This window comes from Lissotriton vulgaris, chromosome 5 (genome assembly GCF_964263255.1).
Source record: "Lissotriton vulgaris chromosome 5, aLisVul1.2, whole genome shotgun sequence".
Classification (NCBI taxonomy): Eukaryota; Metazoa; Chordata; class Amphibia; order Caudata; family Salamandridae; genus Lissotriton; species Lissotriton vulgaris.
The window spans coordinates 1486093106-1486118836 of NC_141693.1; the positions used below are offsets into that span (position 1 = coordinate 1486093106).

Genomic DNA, 25731 nt, shown 5'->3' on the forward strand with positions numbered 1-25731 from the left:
GTGGCCACCTTTTCCTGTGTGAAGTCACTTAGAGGGGAGTTGTTCACCTGCTCTCCTTCTCTGGCCCGCCAGTTTCCTCTCCTGCGAAAGAACTGGCCCCTGTTCTGGTAGTTCCAGTTTTGCTTCTGCTGGCCCTGGTGGCCTTGGTTGTCACTTTGTTGACCCTGGTGGGACGCCTGGTGTGGTTGTCCTTGCTGGTTTCCACCCCTTCCGTTCGGCCTCCGCGCAGGAGTGCCTCTTCTCATCCCCCTGAATTGCAGGGCCCCCATGGACCTTGCAGTCTCGTTGTCTTTCTTCAGTTGTGTGAGTTTCTCATCAACTGGGGCTCAGAACAGTGTTTCTCCATTGAAAGGGGTGTTCAGGATGGTGTTTTGAACCTCCGTCTTGAAGCCTGAGATCCTGAGCCAGGCTTGCCTTCTCTCTGTGATTCCTATAGCCATCAGCCTGCTGGATGTTTCTGCCCCGTCCAAGGCGGTCTTCAGGCACGAGTTTGCGATGCTTTTCCCCTCTTCCACGAGGTGAGCGGCTCTCTGCTGGTGTTCCTCTAGGATGTGTTTGAGCAATTGGTTCATCTCGTCCCAATGATGGTACTGGTGCCTGTTGAGAAGGGCGTTGGAGTTTGCCATCCTCCAGTGCATTGCTCTCAATTTTTCTGCCTGTTAGGTCCATTCTCCTGCTTCCCTTGTCAGATGGTGGCCCTTCTTCTGGCCGTTGCGGCTATAATAGAGTCTGCTGAAACTGACCCCTGGATGTAAGGGTGGTCCTGGGAGGAGAACTTGTACTTCTCCGTCCTTGGCGTGACTGACCTGCAGGTAGCTGGTTCTCTGAACGCCTCTTTGCCTTGTGCCATAATACTCTTGAGCATGGGCAGGAAGTGGCTTTTTGTCTGTGCGGGGAGCAGGAAATCTGCCTTAGCCTTCTCCTCCTCTAATTTGGCTTCATAAGCTGCTGCAGCCTTCTTGACGACCTCATAGTAGGCCTCAATGTCATCTGGCGGCGAAGGCCTCGAGGGGTATGTCTCCACAGCCTCCTCCGGGTTTTTGGCCTCGATGTCCTGCCAATCCTGGTCCTAAGCCGTCAAGTATCCAGAGTCGTAGCTCGAATGCGGGTCCCCATAATCACCCTCTGTGTAATAGAGGTCCTCCTTCTCCCTGCTCCGAGGGCTCCGGAGTTTGGCAGCTCTTCGGCGTCGAATTCCTCGTGTTCTTCTATCTCTTCGAGGACCGTCGTGGGCTTCGAGGGGAACCTGAAGCTTTTAATGTGGTCTTCGAAATCCTTCTTCCTCTGGATGATGTTGTCATTCTCGGCCTTGAGCCTTCTTTTCTTTCTCTCCATCTGTGCGGCCTGCTCGGCGTCTAGCGTTTCGGTCACCCTCTTAGACGGCCCCGTCAACGTCGGAGCGGCTCTCGGCTCCTTCGAAGTCGAGGTTCCTTTTTCGGGAGCTTGCTCCGACAGCCCTTGTTTTTCGCTGGTCTTTGCCGCCTGGGAGTCCTTCTCGAAGGATCCGCTGGGCTGTTTTTCGGGGACCGCAGCTTCGGTCGTCGAAGATTTCAACCCCGGTGCTCCCTGCGAGGCTCTAGACTCTGATTTGAGAGTCAGCCTCAGGTTTTCGAGGCCCTGTCGAGGGTTTCGGAGTCGTAGACTCTCCTACCTTGTCTGACGATTTCTTATCGGTCTCTGTGACCGTGGAGACATCTGGACCTTCGGCGATTTTGTCCTAGTCGTCGGTGGAGAGGCCCAGTTCATACAGCGATGGGGCCTTGCCCTTGCCCTGCATCGTGTGGTGAGCGGTTTTTCACGAATCCTCAGCGTCTTCGGCGTGAAGACTGAGCAGGCGTTGCAGTCCTTGCTCCCGTGGTCGATAGGCAAACAGAGGTTGCAGACCGGGTGCTGGTCTCTCTGCATGTACTTGTGATGGCAATTACAGCAGATTTTAAATGGTGTGTTGTCCATTACTGCGCTCAGGGGGTCCCCTGTGTGTGCATTCTCCGTCGGACGTCAAAGATCTCGAGGTTCCTCTCCGTCATCCCGGCTCTGATGATCTCCTTCTCCTGGTCTTAGAGTTTTTTTCCTGAAGAAATTCACTTATTTTTCTCCTACAAAACTTCTGGAGCTTCACACGACGATCCAGACCCAACGGCGGAAAAAAGAATCTGAAGATGGGGCCCAAGGGTGGGAGCTTCCGCCGGAAGCATTCCGACGTCACCGAAGGTACACCAAATGGTGGGATGTCGACGACCACCTGGGCTACGAAAAAAAAAAAACTACGATTCTGGACCCAAACACCAGATTGCGGAATATGCACAGCATAGTGAATCCAGAAAGATTCACGCTGCAAAACATGTAGATATTGAACAGTTGCAGAGAGAACAGAGCTTTGGGGGACGTCTCTTCACGGGGAGAAGGTCGGAGGTGTATGACTTGATTTTAACTCTCTGGGAACGATTCTGGAAGAAGGATGAGAACCATTGTAGAACCTGGTCTTCAGCCCCAACTCTCTCCTTGAGGGCCTTGATGAGAAGATTATGATCCATTGTGTCGAATGCTGCTGACAGACCGAGGAGGATGAGTAGACAGCAGTGGTCCGAGTCAAGGGAGTGACTGATGTCGATAATGTTAAGGATTGCAGTTTTGGTGCTATAGCCTTTTCTGAAACATGATTGACATAATCAACCTGCTAGATCAACATCAATCTGTTTATTCAGTTGGTGGAGCACGCATTTTCCCAGAAATTTTGGCCAATAAGGGGAGATTGGAGGACGGTCTAAAGTTGTTTAAGTCTTTTTAGTCAAGGCCTGTTTTTTTTTTTTAGGAAAGGGGTAACTTGTCCGATCTTGAGGCATTCGGGTATGGTACCATTTTTCAAGGAACGGTTTATGTTTTCGCACCAGATAGGAGCAAGGGCGAATTTCAGAGCTTTGACCAATTGGGAGGGTAGAGGGTCCATATTGTGGGATGAGGCCTTCGATGAGGCGATTAAGTTGAGAATCTCAGTTTCCGAGACGGGATCAAAGGCGGACCAGGTACGTGCGGGAAGCCTACTTGAGGAAGATTAGATAGTTATAAGGCTGTTGCCTGGAGGAGGTAGGTTAATGTCAAGGGAAAGCTCGATCTTGTGGATTGTCGTTGAAAAAGTTGATGAAGTTGTCGCATAAGGCTTTAGAGGGATGGACAAGGGAATTAGACGGTTCGGAGGTTTGCTTTTTAATGATGTCAAATAGTTCTCTTGGTCTGTTTTTTGCCTTGTCGAGCGCATTGAAAAAAAAGTTGGTTTTTTCTTTAGTGGTGTGGTTTTTGTACTCTCTTCTTGCTAATTTGAGCGTTTCACAGTGGGTGGAGGAGGCGTTATTTCTCCAGAGCCGTTTCTTAGGCTCAGAGTTTCCTTCTTTCATCTTTAATGTCCTTGTTAAACCATGTTCTTGAAGGGATGTTACAGTTTTTTTATTTCATGGAGGCGAGTTGATCTAAGATGGAGGGCACTGTTGTGTTGTAATGTGCTGTGAGTTCAGCGGTAGAGAGGCCGTCCGGGGAGATTTTTTCCTCTAGATCAGTAGTGCAGATCCGCGACAGATTCCTGGACCACTTGGGGTGGGGAGCCTCTAATGGGGGGCTGGTGAGCGAGCGAAGGTAGGATGTCGTTATTGTTGGAGAGTTCCTTCACGATGCTGAAGAGCTCTTTGCTGTTGTGTGCGTGGTTGTCTAGGCGGTGTTTGAAGGAGTCTCTTTTGGCAGATCTGATGAGGTGATGGGTGTCTGCAGGTGGCGTTCTTGTGGGCTGTGTTGCTGTCCGGGGTCTGTTCAGGGAGCAATTTCTTGTCTTAGTTTAGGAAGGTTTGCTTGGAGGCCTTGAGGGAACCAGCTGGCTTTCTTGTTGGTGTGGTGTGTTTGTTGGAGGGTTTCTTGATCGGGGAGAGGGTGTTGATGCAGTTGATCCATTGTCTAAGGTTGCGGACGGCGGTGGGGTCGGTGGGATACAGGCAAGGGTGATGGTTAGCTAGTCTTTGGTGACTTTGCTCCAGCAGCAGCGGGGGATCTGTTGGGTGCGGTGGGTTTCTGGAAGGTGAAGTGGATGCAGCGATGGTCGGTCCAGTGGAGTTCGGTCGTGTGGTTGAAGGAGAAGTGGGCACTTGCGGAGAAGATGGGGTCAAGCGTGTGGCCAGCGGACCGGGTAGGTGTTGCGACGAGTTGTTAGAGTCAGAGGTTGTCGATCACGGTGGTGGAATTGCAGTCGTCGTTGTTAGAGGTGGAAGTTCAGGTACCCGAGAAGGATTTAGTCTGGAGGCGAGTGTGTGTGTTCTGACTAGGTTAGCAATGGAGTCGCTGAACTGTGGTCGAGGTCCGAGGGCTCTATAGACTACGGTTCCTCTGAGGGTGTTGGGAATCGGTGTGGATCTGGCAGTGCAGGTGTTCCGCAGTGCTGAGGGTGTCGTCTGTGTTGATCAGGAGAGTGTTCCTGTGGACGATGGAGATTCCTCCTCCTGCTCCGTTGGTGCGGTCCCTGCGGGTTATCTTGGAGCCGTCCGGGATGGCTATGGCGATGTTGGGTGCCGAGGCGGGGTTCAGCCAGGTCTCCGTCAGGAAGGCGACATATGGGGAGGTTGAGTCAAGTAGCCCCCAGAGTGTTTGCTGGTGTTGAGGAGATTGCATCTGAGGTAGTGGAGTTCTTTCATGGTGGGTGGATTAGCGGATCGGATGCTGGTGAAGCTGCAGTTCTGGCAGGAGAAGGGTATTTGGTGCACTTTGGGCGTCTAGGAAGCAGGTGTGTGATCGTCTGATGTGGAGTGCGTGGAGGGGTACTGCTATCGTAGCAGCATCTGGTGTCATGGCGTTCGTGGGGGCCAGGAATTCTGTAGCTGGGTGCGGTCCAGGCACAGACGGGCTTGCCTTAGGCACGCCCGCCATAAGAGGGGGGAGGTGGGTGGGAGCAGACAAATGAGAGCGGGTGGGTAAGTGTTTCGTGAGGAACAAGGAGGGGTAAAGAAAGCAAAAGAGGTCACAGGGCACAGAATAGCGCAAGAGGGGAAAAAGGAGGAATGAAACTAAGACAAAATAAACAATGACAACAAAAAGCAATACAGTAACAGTGAGCAACCTAGGGCCTACCACTGGCCACCAGGGATGAGGCGCAGGTTGTAGCCTGCAGGTGGAGGAGGGCCTCCAACTTCCTCCAGCAGCAGCGGCAGCTGGGCTAAGGCAACAGGCACACAGGTGGTTAGATTTTAAAGTTGGACCAGTGCGCTTGGTTTTTGTGCGAGGTATGGGAAGACATCAGAGATAATAGGTAGAGCCGGCAGATTTTGATGGTTAGCTAGGAATAAGGTTCATTTCCTAGGGCAGAGATTTTGTTGCAGAAGAAGGATGAAAATTCCTCGCTAGATATTAGGGGTTCAGGTGTTTGTTTGGAGGTTTTCACTAGTTTGTTGGATTGGTATTTGACCAAGTTAACCAGCTTGAGAGGTCGATTTTCGGCAGTCAAGCTCTGTTCAGAAGAATTCTTATTTTGGAGTTGAAGATTTTATTTGTCGGAATTCCTGGTCTGGCGGAGAAGTTTTGGATGGGTTGCTGATGGGTGTTTCCAGTTTTGTTCAGTCTGGCGAAGGGCTCTCCTCTCCTTGTTGAGGGATCCGTTGAACCAGGTCATCGAGAATATCAGATATAGTGGAGGAAGTCTCACAATGTGCTGCTACTTTCCCGTGATCAAGGTTCTTGGTGTCTAACCCATCGTTTGGTAATCACAGGTTGTGCTGTTCATGGCTCGTGGGTGCTAGGCAGGCGGATGGTGATGGCGTGGTGGTCAAACCAATCACAAGGGTCAATAGAGATAAGTTTGACCTAAGCAATGATAGGTCAGAGGCTCCCACAAAACATTGGGAGGAGGGATGGCGCCTCAGCAATACAGAGTTCTCACTCATTGGCCCATTACATCCCCTTAGCTGGGCATCTTGGCCAGGAAAAGCCTTGGAGTAGGAAAGTTGCCCACTTCTACTGTCCGAACATGTACCAGAAAGTGAAGGAGTTTTGCAACACCTGTGTTACCTGTCAAGCCAATGGCAAAACGGGTACCAACCCCAAGCCCTATTTTGTTACATCCAAGTTAAGATTTTGGCATTTCACAAACATAATTCTAAAAGAATACATAAAAATGCATTAGAGATATAGACATAGTAGATACATTATCATCCATATAGTTAAACATTCAGCTCATGATGCATCTGCCACCAGCTGCACATCTTATACTTTCGGCGGCCTAACTGGACCTCATCGATCGGATTCTCATGGCTGGCTCACCAGTCCACCCCCTCCACCCTTACAATAAGGCGTGATTCTGGCAAATTCCAGTTACGGACGATATCTTGTTTGCCCAACAATGCGGCCATCCCAATAACGTTTCTCTCCAGTCTCAGTCATCTAACTTCCTCCAAGAGGCACAACAGGGCTGTCCTCAGGCAGCCCCGCTCTGTCTCTTGGAGGAAGATCACAATGACATACAAAAAGCGTGGGATGCACATCCTCTTAAATAAGGCTACCCGTCCTATAGCGATTAGAGGCAGGAGGCCCTATTTCCACAGGAAGTAGTCAGGGTGATCACAAGGGGCTGAAAACTAAGAGTCCAGGCCAGGGCTTGGCAGCGGAGAATATCTAGAGATCTAAATATTTGAAGGAGACAACATATCGAGATCGCAGGGTGCCAAGAATGTCCTCTTGTGTCTTCAACTGGTTCCAACAGCAACTTGTTCATGTTTTTCTGCAGACCACATGCTTCACAATATGGGTTGAGGCGTCTGGTGCTGAAAGACTGCAGGTCAGCCAGAAATAATAGGATGTTATCCGCTTACAGAGCTTTGCGCTTTTCAGGATCCTCCTCTTAAAGCCAACCCAAATGTGGGTGTTGCATCTGATAATACGTGCAAAGAGTTAGATTACTAGGGTAAGTAATGGAGACAGAAGACAGCCCTGGTTGGAGCCCCAGACTACTGAAAAGGGCGGGGGATAGGGCTCAGTTTACCTGAACTTGGGATGCAGGGAAATTGTATGGTAGGCTGATGAGTCTGAGGAAGTAGGTTCCAAAACATGCATGCTTCAGCACAGCTTCCAAGGTCCACGCCCCAGTGTAAAGGGCCTTTTCAAAGTCAATTTGGGCTAAGACCAGGGAACTGCTCAAACGTGACAGCTGGGACAGGGAGAGTTGTACCCTCCGTGCACAACAGCAGGGGATCCTGCCAGGCTTGAGCCAACATTTGTTCTGGGTGGACTAGGTAACTCAGTGTCTGACTTAATGTAATCACTCTAAATTCCGCAAACACTTTGATGTTTATTTTTTTTGAGAGAGATGGGCATATACGAGGTGCATTATTCTGCCGGTTGGTTGGCCTTGAAAAATCACACAATAATGGCAGTGCCCAGGTTTGGGGGTGAAAGATCCATGCTATGCCACCTCAGTTTAGAGGGCCAGTAAGTGAGGGAACAAACGGGCCACGTTGCTTTAAAGGAATTTTACGGAGAACCAGTCTGTGCCAGGTGTCTCGCCCGAATTGAGATCTGAAATAGCTATGTTTATGTCCACAGTTGGTCAAGTTCTCGGGCCAGAGACAGCAGGGAATCAAGTGTAGGGGGAATGTCCTTAGCAGTGGAAATGCAGCTCCTGTGGGGGTAGAGGGGTTGCCACTTAGAAGTCTTGATACACCGCGAGGACCTGAGCTACCTCAGGCATACTTTCATGAAGCGTTCCATGAGAATTACGAATGGCCGGTACGGTTCTAGTCAAGGCCGCATAAGGTGCCGGAGAATATAAGAGCTTGCTAGATTGGTCTCTATGTTCGGAGACCAGCTGGGTCAACGCTCTCCCGCACCGCCTAGCATCCTCATTGAAGATCTGCTTCAGGGTGGCCAGAACAGATTCTCTCTATGGACTGGTGGTCCTGCAACTGTCGCTCAATGTCACAGAGGCCCAGCCACAAGTCCACCACTCCAGAGAGGATCTGGGCTTCAAAATCCCTTAACTGTAGCAGTTGGAGTATCTCCTTTCCACTTACATGTCCCTTGGTCAGAACCCCTTGGGGTGGGTTTGCTGGACACCCATAGGGGTTCCAGCAAAGGGCTCAGTATTACAGTTTAGCTTAAATGAGATCTGGAGTTCCTCCGCTATAGCGTCAATACAGTCATGGTCTACTACATGCCAGGCGTTGAAGCGCCACATAGCTCGTAAGTAGACCGAAGAGTTTCCATTACAGAGATGAAGGGTGTGTGATCTGAGATGCCTCCGGGCAGGAAGTCATTTAATGGGAGCCAAATCTGACTGATTCAATCAGGATTTGTAGAACACAGCAGCTTCACCAGTGAGGGTCTCTAGGTCTGGAACCCAGTTTATGCTCTGCTGACACGTAAGTGTACAAGCGTGAGGGGTTCCATAATCTCCAAGCATCGCTTAGGACATTTGAGTAGGTCTACAATGTAAGTTGGGATGAGAGTGTAATTAAGCACAGCCAAAGGGCCTCGGAAATATCCAGAAAGGGGTCGGAGACAGCGTTAAAAAAACACCACATCTACCAATCAGATAGTCCGAGTAGCGGGGGCACCACAAGGTCATGGGGTGCCTGCAGTGTCCAGTGCAACATATGTTGGGGAACGTAGGCAGATATTAAGTTCTGGTGTCTAGTCTCTAGAGTGCCTTCAGTTACTATGTACCTCCCCTGCAGGTCAATGTAGGAGGAGGACAATGCCATTGGGAAGGCCTTGTGCAGCAAGATCGCAACTCCTCATGAACCTCTGAAGAAACAAGCATGAAAAACTCAAGTCACAGCCAAACCGGATGAGCAAGGGACAGTGGGACCCTAAAAGATGTGTTTCGTGGAGCATGACCACATCCTAGCGAAACAGCTTTATATAACTAAGTACAGGCAATCCCTTATCGATAAAGAACATAGTTTACATTCTAGGAAATTAACATTACCATGTGTGGCAGGGCTGCAAAGTGGTGTACTGGCCACTCTCCTCATGAGAGGCCTCCCGGTCCAAATAGGGACAGACTCAGTGGAGCCATAGAGCATGTTGTATGTGAGTGGACCCAGTGGAGGAAATTTGTTGTTGATGCCTGCAAAAGAAAGTCAGAACAATAAAGGAAAACAGAACATTAACCCATCCCACCACACCGCCCACCTCAACACATACTCCTAACTATGAAGCATCTGTCGCCAAACATTCAAATATAAAGAAACAAGTAGGGTGTCAGGATTACATCCTAGGCTCCCTGTTGCCAAATAGAAGGATCATGCTAGATGACAGCAATTTCTGATTATCACAATAAAACAACAAAAGAACGTAAGAACAAAGGATAACACTCCCTCCAACCCATAACCAAAAAGACTATATGTAAAACAGCAATAGAGTATTTCACAGCTTATGTAGCAATGGTTGGCCATCCATGAAAGGGTTATTCTGCACCTCTCCATCTGCGGGGGTCAAGTGAGTGGCTCATGATCGCCATCTCGAGTCTGAAAGATTGTGGGGGTGCCAGAGAGCGATACCTTTGGGTCAAGAGCTTCTGGTTCACTCCCAGTAGGAGATGAGCTCACAGGGCTTGAAAAATCTGAATTGTATTAGTCCTGTAGGTCTAATACCTTGAAAAATCACCTTGACCCAACGGCAACCTACTGGACCTCAGTCTCTGAAAGGGGAGCAAATGTGACAAGATTTAAAGGCATCTTTATTGCTCATTAGCTTGGTGAGCAATAAAAATTCCTTCAAATCTCATCTTGTCACATTTGCTACGTTTTCAAAGACAGAGGACAAAAGTTAGTTAGTTTGCCTATTCGCCAGAAAGGGTGAGTAGGACCTAAAATTAGCTCTTCCTTTATTCTACCTCGCAAATGCGAGCTGGCGAGTGGATTTGTCGAGCCCTAGCCAGTAACCCTTGTCTCCTGTGCTGGTTCGGTTGGCCCCTGCTTGAGTGGGTTGTCTTTCCCCCATGGTACTCGAGAGAGTTCTAGGGGACCCAGCTGTCCTAGAGTTTGTGCATCTTCAATTCTGGTGGATCGGAGTAACCGTTGCCCCATTGCCCACTTCCATGCTTGTTGGGGAATGTCAAAGAAATAAGTGGAAGAGTTGAAAATTACTTTCAGACGGACCAAGAATAGGAGCATATATTGGATATGATGGGCCAGGAGTTTGTTGAACACCCTCAAACAAGCATCTGTGCTGCAGGACCGCCCGGGTGTAGTCTGAAGACCATGAGCTTGGTGTTGAAGCGCAGATCTTGATCCCCCTGAAGATGACATTCCGATAGTGGTGGTTGAAGATGCAGCCTATCATGGGGCGAGAAACCATTACAGGCGGCCTGTTAGCCATGACCCGATACTCCCTCTCGTCCAAAAAACAAAGAGACAGCTTATCCAATGGGACACAAGAACAGAACCATTGCTCCAGAAAGCAGTCTGTCCCGGAGGTCTCAACCCCCTCTGGGAACCCAATGAGGCACAGGTTGTTTCTCAGGAATTGCATTCTTCCAGTGTATCCATTGTGGAGAGCAACTAGAGATCTGCAGTTTAAGGGTTGTCACTTCAGCTTCAACCACGGAGACCCAGGCTTCAGCCACCCTACCTACTATTTTGTGAGTATCTTAGTGCAGGAAGATTACATCCACCCAGAACTTCTCCACTTTTGTCTGTACTGCTTCCCTGGAGCCTTGAATTGCTTTGAGGATGATGGGCATGGCGGTTTATTGTTATTGATGGGAGAGTTGGTTTGCAGTAGGTGCAATATACTAGTATTTTTGTGGCCAGTTTGAGTTGTGAGGGCTTGTCAAACCCCATCTCCAACTGCAGAGCCACGTTTGCCATGGGAGGGTATAGGCACACCCCAAGTGGCCCACTTGCTACAGGGCAGCACGAGCAGCCAGAAAATGCAGACATGAGGTGGATCTTTGAGAATCATCGTTGCAGTGCAATACCCCAAATAGATACAGTGCAGGATTCAGACTTCGGCAGTTCCCCACACTTATCCAAGCGCCACAGAGCCATTGAGGCAGTCTACGACATCTTAATCAAGAAAGGATATATAAAGCATGGCATATTACCTGTGAGGGTCTCAAGGCTGTTTAACTGCTTTGTGGTGATTTGTTGATTCGAACAGCCAGGACTTGAGCAATTTCCTGAATTGCCGGGGTGATTGGGGTAGTCAGGGGGTGCAGTGGAAGGCCGTTACAAGCTTTGGGCACCAGGTGTGAGGAGCGTCATCGGCTATTAACTTGGCAGATCAGAGAAGTTGTGTGCGAGAAAGAGGCAAGAAGATGGCAGGTGTCTGGTCGGTTAGTGGAAAGTTATGCTTTTGTTGATTTGTGTTGGTCCTTCACTGTGCAGGACTTTGTATGAGTAGATCAGCATCTCTAACGGGAATCTCTTCTGGATCTGGAGCCAGTGAAGCTTCTGCAGGTGGGGTGTGATGCTGGTCTGTCTGGGGAGAGCGAGGAAGAGTTTTGCAGCTGAGTTTTGTATTGACTGTAGTCTCTTCAGGAGATGTGCGGTGAGTCCTATGTACAGAGTGTTCACACCGTCCAGCCAGCAACAAGAACCTGCATAACAGTCCTTCCAGTGTTGAGTGGGAGCCAACTGAAGACCTTGCCAAGCATGTGTGGGGTGTGGAAGCAGGCAGATGAGAATGCGTTTACCTGCTTATTCAGAGATAGCTTGCTGTTCAAGATGACGCAGAGGTTGCATACGGGGTCTGTCAGGCGGGGGAATCGGCCAAGTTAAGCAGGCCATTGTGCATTGCTCCATGATGAGATGTTGTTCCCAAAGATCAAGACTTCCGTCTTGTCCGTGCCGAGCTTGGGATAGTTGTCCTTCCAGTCAGCAGCATATATCATACATCTGTGAAAGTTGCCTCTGGTGGTGGAGGGGTCTTCGGACAGCGAGAGGATGATTTGGGTGTCAAGTGAATAGGAGATGATGTGGAGTCTGTGCGATCTGACGGTGTTGGCCACGGGATCATATGCATGTCAAAGATTGAGGGGCTGATGGATGATCCATGTGGGATGTAGATCTTCTCAGGTTCTCAAGTGAATGGTGGGAGAAGGATTCTCAGAGTTCTTCCGTGTGAGGTGATCCATTTGATAGGGTCTCACTGGATTCTCATGTGGTGAAGTCTGTTGATCAAGAGGTGATGGGAGACTGTTGAAGAAAGCCGATAGGTCCAGGAGGAGGAGGACTGCCATTTTGCAGTAGTCCAGGAGGGCCCGGATGTCGTTGGTGGCTTTAAGGAGGGCTGTCTTGGTGCTGCGATTGGTTCAGCATCCAGATTCAAAGTAGTCCAGGAAACTGTTGTGTTCTAGTTGTTTGGCGAGTTGCTGGTTGAATGTCTGAGACCATCTGGTGGGAATGGGCCGTTAGATCTTCAGTTCCGCTGGGTCAGCAGATGATTTCTTCGGGAGGGGCTGCAATTCAGCGTGTTTCAGACTTTGAGCTCATCATCAATAGTCCTGCTCCCGAGGTTGCAGGTGGGGTGGTGACAGTGGTCTGTGTGTGAACCTGAGGACACAGAGTTCATAATGGAGATTGTGGCTTAACTTGTGAGGGTCCCAATTGGTGATCAGGTGTTGAGGGTGCAGTTTACGGATGTGAGCAGGCTGATGCGGTCGGCGATGTGGGGTTACGGTTTTGAAGTGTTCATAGTTGACAGATCTGGTAATGGAAGTAGTTAGTCAGGGTGTCACATTTCTAGGGAGGGGATGGTGTGGTTCTTAGTGGCTGCAGGGTTGGAGATCTCCTTGCTGCGGTTTGTGCTGGCTTCTATGCGGTCTGCTTAAGCGTGCGTTTTTTCTTTCTGGGTGGGGTGGAAATGATTTAGAGATGTCTTGAAGCTGCTATGGTTGCCTGTCTCTTTGCTAGTGTGCCACTTCCTTTCAACTTGCCTGCAGTTGCATTAGGTGGATTTCAACTCCGCAATGAACCAGCTGGCTCTTCTGAAAAGTCATGTGGATCTGGCTGGCTTGGCAGTGGTAATTAGGTCAACTCATTCTATGATCCACTGGGAGTAGTTCTTCGCAGCCGTTTCTGGATCTGGGAGGTGAGCTTTGGATATTGTCCCACTGTTTTTCGGATATATTTTTACACTTTCTGCGCATGGAGTTGGGGGCATGGTGCCAGTGTTGGTAAGTCTTGAGGTGGTGAAGTGGATGCGGTAGTGGTTGGCCCAGGTGAGCTGTTAGACCAGGTTGAGCTTGACTAGGTCTTTTAGATGTGAAAATGGGGTCGAGCGTTGTAGGTAGGGTAAGTGACAAGTTGTTTGAGGCTAATTCGGGAGTGGATGAGGGTGTGGACGGGGGGGGGGGGGAAGAGAAAGCACAATGAGGGAACACAATGTAGCAGATTTTTAACAATCAGTCTAACTATACGGAGTGGAGAGACCACCTCATAATGAAAAGTCGACAACAGTATCATCGTCGGGTCAGTATGGAGAACACAGCACACTAGGAGGAGATCTAATAGAACAGGCAAGAGAGAAAACAGCACACTTGAGAGATAGTAGTATAGCAAACAAGCAGAGGAGAGAGTGAGGCACCCAAACAAGTCATGCCAGGTATAGGCATATGACTTCTTGGCTGTCAATAGTAGCCATCCACCAGTAGAACCATAATGCGAGCCTTGCCAAAGTGCCAAAAGGCTACTTGGGCTCCATGCCCAGTGCTCAACTGCGAGGCTGCATACACCTGGTGATATTGCTATATGGCAATCAATAAGGGATTCTTTAAGTGCATTATTCACCCATGAGGGTTTCAAGGCACGGGGCAGCTCCAGTCAGTCAAAGAGCCAGGTCTTGACGTTCTTCCTGAAGATGTGCAGGGTGTGGCATGTCTGATGTCGATCAGGAGCTCGTTCCAGGTCTTGGCTGTGATATAGAAGGCTCTCCTTACCATTCTTGCTCTGCAGATGCACAGGGGTTCGGCGAGGGCAAGGACGGCGGTTCCTCTTGGCTACATGGAAGGAGATTCTGTCGTTGAGATATTGGGGTCCGGTGTTGAAGGCATTTGTTTGCCATGGGTGACTATCTTGGAAGTTAGTCTCTTCTCAACGCGGAGCCAGTGGAGCTCAAGCAGGTGTTAGGTGATGTGTCCATGTCGAGGGACGGCGAGGACAAGTCTGGTTTCCGGTGTTCTGTGTGGTCAGAGACTTGTTGATAGTGCATGAGGGGGAGGGCTTTTCCTTAGGCAAGTCTGATGGTTATGAGAGCTTGGGTGACAGTCTCTTGATTCGGGGGGTGGGGTCAGGGGAAAGAGTCATTTGAAGGTCCTTTCGTAGGATGCAGAGCTGTTGAAACAGGTGGAGGCGACAGCGTGGACCTGTTGGGTCTTGGAGAGGGAGGGGTAGAGTACGATGCTGAGGTTCCGGACGTGGTCAGTGGGGGTTGGGAGCAGCCGAAGGCAGTCAGCCACTAGATGCTGTACCAAGCCAAGGGGGGTGGGAAGAGTCAGAGGACCTATGTCTTCACGGAGTTGAGCTTCAGGCAGCTGCTGCTCATCCGGGATGCACCGTCCTTCATTCCTTCCTGAAAGTGGAGTCTGCTGGTGAAGGGAGAGGATGAGCTGGGCATCAGTGGCGTAGGATACTATGCGGAGTCCGTGCTGTCCAATGATGGCAGAAAGGGGGGCCATGTAGATGTTGAAGAGCAAGGGGGCTTCGTGACGATCCTTGGGGTACTCTGCAGTGGATTCGGAGAGGAAGGGTTGTAGTCTGATTGTTTGGGTTCTGCCAGTGAGGAAGGAGCGGAGCTGTTGAGGGCCATTTCCTGTATGCCGTTGTTGTGGAGTCTGGCGGTGAGTGTGTGGTGGGAAACAGTGTTGAAGGCTGCTGAGAGGTCGAGTAGGGATCAAGGCTTCAGTGGGTTCTTGGTCGAGCAGAGAGTGTGGATGTCGTCTGTGGATGCGAGGAAGAGCGGTCTTGATGCTGTTGTTGCTGTGGAATCCGGATTGAGGAGGGGGGGGGGGGGGGGGGGGAGAATTGGTTCTGTGCAATTAATTTTGTTAGTTGGACATTACCGGTCTTCTCAGTGACCCTTAGCCGTAAAAGGGAGGAGTGAGAGTTGTCTTAGTTCTTGAGGTCCGTGGGGTCTGCTGAGTGTTTAATAGGGGTCTGATTTCTGAGCTTTTCCAGTCCTCAGGGAAGATGCTGGTTTTGAAGGTGGCTTGGATGGTGTGTCGTAGTTCGGGAGCGATGGTGACTGTGGAAGATGCGCGGGGGTCCGGGGGTCTGTGGGGGCTACGGAGTGAATGCTTTTTAAGGTTTGATGCGGTGTCTTTGGTGGTGACAGGGGTCCAGGAGGAGATGGTGGGCTGGCTGGCGCTGCTGAAGGAGGGGGTGGTTTCGGAGTCAGGCATCCGGTCGTTGAAGTTTTCGTAGAGTCCCTTGATTTTCAGATGAAAGTAGGAGCCAAGCATGTTGCAGAGGTCCTGGGAGGTGGTGATGTCCGTGGTTTCACTGATGAAGGGAGTTGCTGTAGTTGGCGAGGATCTCGTTCTGGATGAAGGTCCTCTTGGCGGATGTGATGTGTTGATGGTATTCCGTCATGGCGTTCTTGAAGGTGGTAGTCTTCCGCAGATTTGCTGTTTCTCCAGTTTTTCTCGAGACTTCTGCAGGCGAGTCTGGCATTGCGGGTGAGGGTGCAGTTGAGCTGCTCCTCTGTGACCATGCTCCAGTTTCATCGTGGGCGTCTTGGGTTTATTGATAAGGAAGTGTACACAGCGGTGGTCCATCCATGGGGGTTGTGTGGTGTGGTCGAAACAGATGTTGTTCCCACCTGTCAAGATGGGGGTTGAGGCTGTGTCATGCCTAGTGGGTAGGTGTGGTGACAAGCTGTTTCAGTTCGATGTTGGCAAGGTTTTCCAGGAGAATAGTGGATTGGGAGGGGTGAGGGGCCGCTTGTGTTGTCGAAGTGAAAGATCAGGTCTGTGAAGAGTATGTAGTCCGTGGAGGAGATGCCGTGGGGTGCAATGAGGTCAGTGATGGTGGCGAATGAAGTCTGGAGTCCAGGAGGGTGCCACGAGACGTGGTTCTAGTGCTGGTCTGGATGGCACTTTACTCATGCATGCCCAAGCAGGTGGTGGTGTGGGGGGGGGGGGGGGGGGGGGGGGGGGGGGGCTAGGTCTCTGCCGCCAGACAGCCTCCCTTCAAAAGAGGCATGAAAGAGGGTTCATCACACCACGATAAAAGTGCCACCGCAAGCAACTAAAAAGGACACCGCATTGGGAGGCAGTCGCAGGTAGATCGCCGCAAGCGGCATACATGTGGCAACCATTCAAAACAGCCATCAGCGCGAACCCGGGTAGAAGTTTTGCAGTCTTGGTGCCGGAAATGCCAGCCGACAGAGGGTTAACAAGGTGCTCAAATCAGAGTCTCACCTCAATCTCGGTCTCAAGCTCTATCCTCACGCAACGCCAGGGGGGAAATCAAAGGGTGCAGCAGCCATTGTGCAGCTGCTTCGTTCACTGGTGTGAAGGCAGCAGCCATATTGTATTCGGTCCTTCCCTGTCAATGACTGGGTTAGCAGGAAATTATATTGCTGTGTCTACAACAATTCTGCAGCTTAAAAAGAAAAAAAATTAAAGTTTTTTTCCCCAAAGCTATAGATGCCCTGACCTAAAGGGAAATCATACGGTATACTGGCAGGACGCAAGTCTGGGGAAAAGTCGGTCAGACAATAACAAATAACATCGAAATGTAAATGTAATAGCACAAGACCCTTCTAGGAAACCAATTTGACTGCAGGCTACCAGGGATTTAAAACTTACTCCATCAACAATTCTGTTGTTGCTTCTACATGAATAAAAGATCACCTGTCTCTCGCCTAGTTGTCCTTGGATCCTAAAACTAATAATCAAACTTAAGCAGATGTGACACAAAAGTAAAAAATGGTGAGAATGCCAACAATGTGTGATAGTGATTGAATAGTGAACATTATTTGGCATACATGGAATTCAGAGAAATCGAATGAGGAGGAGGGGGGGGGGGGGGGGGGGAGGGGTTATAGAGAAGTAACCTAGGCCTTAAGGCAAGCAATAGAAGTAGGTCACCATGCACTGGTTGGATAGCAATAGACTTTATTTGGTACAATGGGCTACATAGTACTCATGGTCCACAGTGCCATTCCAACAGCTGCCCTCTGCATGCCACTCTCGGACCTCACACTATAAGAAACAAAGCAGCAACACAATGTAAAACAGGCAAGAGACTAATCATCGACTCAATGTATAATGGACAAGAGAAAATGTGACGTAAGAAGTTGAATAACCATGTTTAAGAAATCAAGGTGGATGATTTTTAAAGATACATCATCTGTCATGTGGATTCTGCCCGTCACGCTCAACTCTAAAAAAGGTACAACCGTTAATATATAACGGGGGGGGGAGAGAGAAATCAAAGGAGAGCAAAATCTGTCACATGTTAAAGAAATGCGAAGAGAAATACCAAAACACGACATTTGCCAAACTCACTGTGGACACAAAGCAGCAAGAAATGTGGTTATGTAAATTCTGAAAATACTTCACCTGCTTAGCGTGGCTTCTGCCTGCCACACTCAAACTTCACAAAGCAGAACACTAAGTGTTTACTGGGAGGAGGGTAAACCTGATGTCCAAAGGTAAATATAATAGACACTTCAACCGCAAGTTTTAGTAAACATTAAAGCTTAAATACATGTTTAAAGCTCAAAGCAGCATCCTTCAATGTGAAACCTGGGTACTGGATTGAGACCAACTCTAAGGCTGCTAGAAATGATGGCCTCCAAAACATCAAGTGGCAAATGGGGGCTATGGAAAAAGATCTGAAGTCTTTGTGGGCCCAACATCAAGGGGACATCTCATACTAAATTGATATTTTGGAAGGCACTGCAAGAGCCTTCTTCTCATCCCTATACAGACCTGACAGTGAGGAATGCGTTGCTTATGGGTTAGGGGTGCCCACCTGTGAGAGGTGGAGATAAGTGGCCTCTGGAAGAGTTACAGCCCCACATCAACCTAAAAAAGTGAAGGGCCAATAAATAAATCAGAGCTAGTAAAGCGCAACTACTCAACGGAAAAAGTGAAGGGCCAATAAATAAATCAGAGCTAGTAAAGCGCAACTACTCACTGGAAGGGTATCAAGGCGATTTTGGGTGGGGGCCTAATTTGAAGAGCCAGGTCATGAACTCGTTCTTGAACCATAGAGAGTGTTTGTGTCTGTTGAAGGAGGATGTTCCATGCCCTGGCAGCGAGGAAGGAAATGTCTTCTGTTCTTCTTGATGCGTGACACTGTATCAAGGGGAAGCTGAGCAATCTTTGGGGTACGTGGAACAAGAGTCGGTGGTTCAGGTAGGTAGACCTGGAGTTGGAGGCTTATGTGGGTGAGAAGCATGAACGAGATTCTTTTCTCAACGGGGAGACAATATAGTGTCCGCAGGTGTTGGGTGACGTGGCAGTCTCGAGGTAGGTTTTGGACTAGTCTGGTGGAGGTGTTGTGGACGTTCAAGTTTGTGGGTGAGGTTTTCGTTGATCAAGCCGTAGAGTGTGTTGCTGTAGTCGTGTCTGCTGTTTGTGAGGGCATGGGTGACTGTTCCCCGTGCTAGAGAGGAATCCAGTTGAAAGACTTTCATAGTAGACGTAGGGTGTGGGAACAGGAAGAGGAGACGGCATTGATTTGGCAGTTAATTTTGAGTTCAAAGTCCAGGATGATTCTGAGATTGCGTACGTGGTCTGGGGTGGGAGTTTGGGGGTCCCAAGAGCAGGAGGCCACCATGTGTCATTCCAGGTGTATGGGTCCATGATTAGCACTTCAGTTTTGTCCATTGAGTTGTAGGCAGCTGCTCATCAACCTGGCGACAGCTGCCATTCATTCTTGGAAGTGGTTTAGAGATATTGGGTTCGTTGGATAGTGAGAGGATGAGTTAGGTGTCGTCTGCATAGGATACAATGTTGAGTTTGTGGGATCTGAAAATGGGTGCAAGCAGGCCATGCAGACGTTAAACAGGGCGGGGTTGATGGAGGATCCTTGGGGAACTCCGCAGGCAGTCAGTGTGAGATCCAAGAGGAATAGTGGGAGTGTGAACTGCTGCGTTCTGCAGGATAGGAATAAGCAGATCCAGTCAAGGACCTTGTTCCGAATTCCTGCGTCTTTTAGTCTGTGGGCCAGGGTGCGGTGAGATACAGTGTCAAAGGCTGCGGAGAGGTCCAGGAGGATGAGGGCCACAGTCTCTCCTCTGTCGAGGAGGGAGCGGATGTCATCTGTCACGGCAAGAAGGGTGGTTTCAGTGCGGTCGTTTTTCCTGAAACCAAATTGGGAGGAGTTGGAGATGTTTTCTTCTATGAAGGAGGCAAGCTGCCTGTTTACGCTATTTGATGGCTTTCGCCGGGTAAGGGAGTAAAGAGAACGGTCTGACGTTTTTGAGGTTGGTGGGGCTCTGCCAAGGGTTGTTTCAGGAGAGGGTTGATCTCGGCGTGTTTCCAGTCATAGGGGAAGGAGGCGGTCTTGAAGGATACGTTGATGATTCATTGAAGCTCTGGGCGATGATGTTGGAAGCTCTGTGATAGATGTGGTACGGTCAAGGGTCTGTGGGAGCCCCGGAGTTGGCTGACTTCATAGCCTTCAGGGTGTCATTGATGGAGAGGGCAGTACAGCTGTTGAGTGATGGCTGCGTCGAGTAGGGAATGGTGATTATAGGTTCTGTGTGTAGATGGTCTTGATCTTGCGGTGGAAAAAGGTGCTGAGTCTGCTGCAGAGGTACAGGTGAGGGGCGGGGATAATATTGGTTGTCTCTGTTGGGTTGGGCAAACTCCGATGATGCCGGAGAGTTCCTTGCGTGGGTGGAGAGTCTGTCCTGGAGTGCTTTCTTCCTTGTGTATCTGATGAGCTTGTGGCGAACAGCAGTGGCTGCTTTGAAGTTGTCAAATTTTTCTGTGGTTTTGGAGTTCTTCCATCTCTTTTTGAGCCGTCTGCAAGTTACTCTCAATTCTCGGAGTTCGGCGGAGAACCAGCTAGCTCTCTTGGCTTGTGGGTTGATAGTTTTCTTGAAGGGGTGGGTGATGTTGGCGCAGTCGGTGAGCCAACTGTGCAGGGTTCAGGCAGCGTTGGCTGGGTCGTCATCCGTGTAGGTGAGAGTGGAACTTCTGAGGGAGGCAGTGAGCTGGTCACTGGTGTTCCAACTCCTGCGTTGGAGCTGGTGTGGACGTTTGCGGTTGATGTTGGGTTTGAATGTGTGGGTTGTGGTAGGATGTGTTGGGAGTCCAATGTTGAGGGGGTAGGAGGAGTTGGGGTCTTGGAGGTTGTTGAGGTGGGAGTGGAGTTCTCCAAGCAAGGAGTAATACGTGGAGGTGATGGCTTGCGGGATGATGTTGGTGATTGAGTTGGAAAAAGGTGCGTGGGGTCTATAGATGAGGGTGCCTCGAAGGGTGGTAGTCGGGTTGGTCTGCATGTTGAAGTGAAGGTGTTCCATCAGGTCTGTGGGCCTGTCTGTGTGGGTGCTCCCTCGGATGTTGGATTTGTGAGCGATGGTGATGCCTCCTCTGGGGGGGTCCTTCCGAGTGATGTTGTAGCCTTTGGGGGTGGCGATTGCAACACCAGTTCCAGGAGTCGTTTATCAAGGTTTCTGTGAGGAGGGCGACATCGTAGGAGGTGCGGTCGAGGAGGTCCCAGATTTCCTCCATGTGTATGTGGAGGGAACGGACACTGAGGAGGATACATTGCAGGGTTTGGGGTGCAGTGAAATTGTGGCAGTGAGTTGAGGTGGGTCATGGGTCTCGGCATGGCGACAGTGGCAGCAGATAAAAGGTCCGTGGGTGTGAATAGATTAAGAACCCTTGCAGTTGTCCTGGCCTGTGTTGAGTGCTTATAGGGCAGAGTAGATGCTGCACTGGCGGCCGGAGGTCCAGGGTCCCTGGTGATGGTCGCGGTTGGGACGCACATATATGCCACAAATTATTATTAAGTAGCGGTTAGCAGGGAGAGGGCGGGACCATGCTGGAGGAGCCGCAGTGGAGAAAAACATGGGTAAGAGGCGAGAAATATGAAAGGAACAGGGGAAAAAAAAAAAAAAAAAAAAAAAAAAACAGGAAAAGGCAAGGAAATGGGAAGCAAAAAATGAAAACTTAAAGGGCAGACATAAGGAGGAAAGAATTAGGCACAGAAGGGGAGACGAGCAGAAGGCACAGAAGCCTCGAACACCATTCTTGCAGCGATGGGGTAGGTAGTTAACGGTGGAGCTGCCTGAGGGGAAGAGCAGTATTCTGACCAGAAGTTCAGAGGTCTAGGCGGATTAATTCAGCAGTCAGAGCCTAGGAGGATCAAGAGTGGCAATAACACATGGAGCCAGGTCAGGTTCTCTTCCACAAATGGGGATAGCCTTCGCTCCGTTTGCCACCGTCAAGTACAAGCAATGTCAGCACTTCTGCAGACTGGTGTTTCAAAGGCATCTGTCACTCAGACATGCGCTCCGCCTTAGGTGGATTGTGGGACTCCTGTATGCCTTCTTGTGGATACCACTCCTGTCTCACGTTCTCAAGAATATTAGGACCAACTGGATCAAATTTTCCAAGAGGACCCAAATTGGGCACAGAAGGTAATGCTGGAGTATCTGTACTCCGATGAGGCTATGTCAACGGGAGGACCTGCTATTGCAGTAGCAGAGCTGGGTTCTCAGGCCAGGCAGTCGAAAAATCCATGCATGGAGAATGAGCGGCGACAGCTGAACATGTTTGATCTTACTCCAGAGGTGATGGACATACTCTTGGCTGCGAGGCATCCCTCAACAATAACTAAACTATATATATGTCTGTTGCTGGGAACAATGTGTTGACTGGTGCAGTACTTGGAACCCAAAAGTGTGGATCCTCGATACAGATTTGCCCCAAAGACCATCAGGTGGGTGATCACTACAGTGAACTCCACAAAGAGCTGAACAAGCATCAGCATAGCCAATAGGTCTCGATTTGGGACTTTACATGTTTGCCATGAAGCACATTATCCTGGAAGCTGTGCCACCGGGGATTGAAGAGCTATACAATTATTACACACTGGATCATGCAGCCTGATTCAGGAATACATGCTTGCCTCAGGAAACAATAATGGACATATTCCAACGCTTTATAACGCACAGACAGAAAGACAAGTGCATTGATGCAATTCAACCGCTCAAAATATTCTGTGTGCAACTGAAATACTAGAGCAGTGAACAGCCTATGAAAAAAAATAAAAATGAAAAACATTCCAATGGCGGAAAAGTCATATCCCTCCTCCCGCAGGCCTCTATTCACCAGGCGCCCTTCTCCAGAGTTCTCCACTTAAAACAATGCATGCACCATCTGTACCAGCAGGCCATGGTCCCGAACTGTGTCCCAACCCCCTGGGTACAGGAGCACTAAACATGGCAACAGCATCCAAATATCCCATTTGTCAGGCACGGAACAAATAATAAATAAACAAAGAAGGGTGGCAATGGCTGGGAGTCCTAAACTATCTAAAGGAAAAGTGGAGAATTTAGAGCAATGACAAAGGTGGCTTAAAATGACGGACAATCTACAAACATTGCAAGTACCAAGAAATTAGTGAAGCAATTAATCATATCGAACACCACATAACTACAAAGGGGGAGGTTTATGTGATCAGTCCCACAGTAGTAGGACCAGTATCTGCAGTTTTACTGCAGCCAGTACACACCAGATTGTTGCAGGTGAGTGTTGCCTATAAAATCTGGTTTCCTGACCTACTTTTTCCAATTTCATCACAAGTAGCAAAGCCAACTACCTTTGGCAGTATCCACATTCCAGCTGAGTGCAAGTGATATGAGATTAAACTCAAAAGTGTGCAGGCCAATAGAGGCTTGGGCCAGATGCCTAGCTCTGGTGCCGCATGAGGGCCCCTTGAGAAAAAAGAATCCAAGCTTTCATGTGGCTCCTGGTTGTCGCCCACACTAAACTAAAGCACCACAAATTAAACACATTATTAACATTAACCTTTGATGGAAACTACGAGAGGTCACACGATGCTCATCCAGAGGATGAATGAGCAATGTAAAATCAGAAAACCTATAATTTCTTCCAAGCTTCTCTGCTTAACCAATTAGTTAAGAATGCCCGTGTCTGAAACGTGAAGCTTGAAAATTTAGTTTGGTGTGTGTGCAAATCCTGCATTGCCAATCCCTGGCGAGTTGCCCTGCTACTGCTGAAACAATGACAATACCAATGGGTGAGGCGGACTGGCCTCAATGGTCCTGTGACCTCAGTGACAGTCAATGTTGCTCTAGGGAGTGCTGCTTCGTGAGATTACCCACAAGGCTGGAGATGAACTTCAGTATGGATTGTAGTGGACAGGCCTTCAAGCTTAACCCACACTTCCACTGCTAGGGTCCACCTGCTAGTGCTAGGAGAGCAGGGCTTCAAAGGTCCAGTGAAGCCATCTAAATTCCAATATGGAAATGTGCTCCCTCCAGAGAATTGTCTGGTCATTAAGGCTTAACCATGGTTCCTCAGTTCCAAATTGAACAGCTCTGGCCGTAGTGCCACATCCTCTCTCTCTCTCTTACTGAACACCATAATGCCCCGCTGAGAGAAACTTGCAGTGCTTTCAGCTACAACCCAATTGGCCCCCGCTATAAACACCTGGTTGAGACTCAATTCAAATTATGCACTAGAAAAGAGTAAGTAATATGCAGCCTGAAAAAAAAGTAACATCCTAGAAAAAGCAAACACTTAGTGAATGCAAGATTTCGTAAAGCGTGTCAAATATAAGCAGGAACAACATGGTAAACTTTACTCTTTTAGATTTTTCAGAAATCAATAAGAATTTTTGCCTGATAAGTTAAGTACATGACAGCAGTATGGTTTATAAAGACCACATTCCTGAAAACAGAGCAACGGTATACATTTTATAAACTAAAGTAAGCCAAAAAGTAGACACATATCTTATTAAAAGTTTAACACTCCACGCATCACAGAGTATTGAGTACCTACATGAATAGTGCACTTCCCCACCCGGGGAAAACAATACTTTTCAAACAAAAAGAGCAGAAAACAACAACAGTAGCGCGTAACTGGCAAACTCTGTAAAGTGGCTCTAATGTGTTCGGTTGTAAATAAAACCCAATCAGGCCACTTTGCGATCACTCTGGCTTGTTTCATTTAATTATTTATATTTCGAACCTTTTTTTCCCTCCATCTCGAGGCTGAATTTTGGAATTCAAAAATGTTAGAAAGAAATTTCCAGCAAAAATGTTGCTTTGTTTATCCATTTCACAGGGGGAAAAATGAAGGAATGGAGAAAATAGAGGGTAAGAGTCGTCTGTGTTTTCACTAAGTGAGGAGCGAGACAAAGAGGGAATGGGGGAATGGGGGGTGGAGTGCAGCGGCAGCGCATAAGTGGAGAATGTGCTTGTCTGATTTGGGTAAGAAGGAAAAGACAGTCAAGTCCTTGTCCTTCTCTGCCCACCCGTCCTCGAACGGCCAGGGAGGGCTGAGTTATCTACAGGCCTTAGTTAGTACTGACTTTCTAGGGCGCATTTTTAAAATAAAACGGAGGGGGTGAAATAGTGATATATCCATTTGAAGGCCAAGGGAAGTTGATGATTAGCATTAGCGCGTCGTGGGCGTGATGGCTGGCTGTACTAAGGAACACTAGGGGGTACATCAGTTTGACCTGTTCGCACCAGGCCGCGTTATGGCCAGAGCTACGTAAAATTTGTGAATAAAAAGACCCCGCAGCTGAGCATAGCAGGGATTAAACAGGACACCTGGGTACTGCGATCATTTGGTTCACCCACATGATACTTGCAAAACTACAAAGGCGACATGCAGACATCGACGAGCCCCTCTCTCCTGCTCACTTAGACCTCACATGCTTTCCCGACGGCGGCAACCACGCAGAGCACTGTGGCGGCCACGGAGGCCCTAGGAGACGCCTTCCATGAGGTTGCCATGTGTGCTCTCCGGGCCGAGGGGAGTGCCATCACACACTCTGGTTCTATTGTACAGCACTCTGACACCTTCGGGTAAAGTCCGCGCTTTAAAGAATGCATTAAATAAATAAACTCAGAGGGGCTTGCCCGCTTCTGGGCTGCCTGCCTAGCCCCAGAGCCCTTCAGCTACGCGGCCCACTGAGCAGCAAGTGGTGAGCACAGTTAGATGAGTTTATAACAAAGCCTCTTAATGACCGACAAATTACACAACGCGCAGTACCTGAACCAGCCTCGCCTGTCCTCTAGCTGGGCTTCTCAAGGGATGAAAGTCCGTTCCTGGTCCAGCAACGCGCCGCGGTCACAAACTGGTTAACTGCCACTATCACTGCCCCGGGAGTTTCAAATGGAATAACGAGGACTTATTGCGCATGCGTGAAATGACGCGCATGCGCACTAAAAAAGGCTGCAGCTGGGGAGCACAACTTGTAATGGTGGTGACGCTGCCGCGGGAGCTTCAAACTGAATGAAAAATTACTTCGTGCGCAAGCGTGAAATGACACGCATGCGCACTAAAATGGCAGAACGGGGGGAGATCAAAAATACCTTGATTTACAAAAAAGGGCATCCTGCGCATGCGCTTACTGATACGCATGCGCAGAAACGAGGGGGAAGATCAGCCAGATGGGAAGATCGAAACTACGGTACACCGGTGCTGAGCTCGGTGTTGCGTGGGCGTAGGTGGCACCACGGTCACCCTGCTGGGTTGGTGTCCTGAAGCTTCAGGCTCCTTTTGGGCCGCAGGTAGAGGGACACGCAGCGCTTGTAGTG

At 49.3% G+C, this 25731-nt stretch overlaps 1 long non-coding RNA gene across 1 annotated transcript in view; it reads right to left on the reverse strand.

The window, feature by feature from the left end:
* LOC147712802 (uncharacterized) overlaps positions 1–25297 on the reverse strand; it is a 50591-nt gene extending 25294 nt beyond the window's left edge. Inside the window, exons 1-2 of the long non-coding RNA XR_015295770.1 lie at positions 25184–25297; positions 8951–9091 (exon numbers count right to left, since the gene is read on the reverse strand). This is a non-coding gene — a long non-coding RNA (uncharacterized LOC147712802). The remainder of the gene's footprint in view (positions 1–8950; positions 9092–25183) is intronic.
* Between the last annotated feature and the right edge of the window lie 434 nt (positions 25298–25731).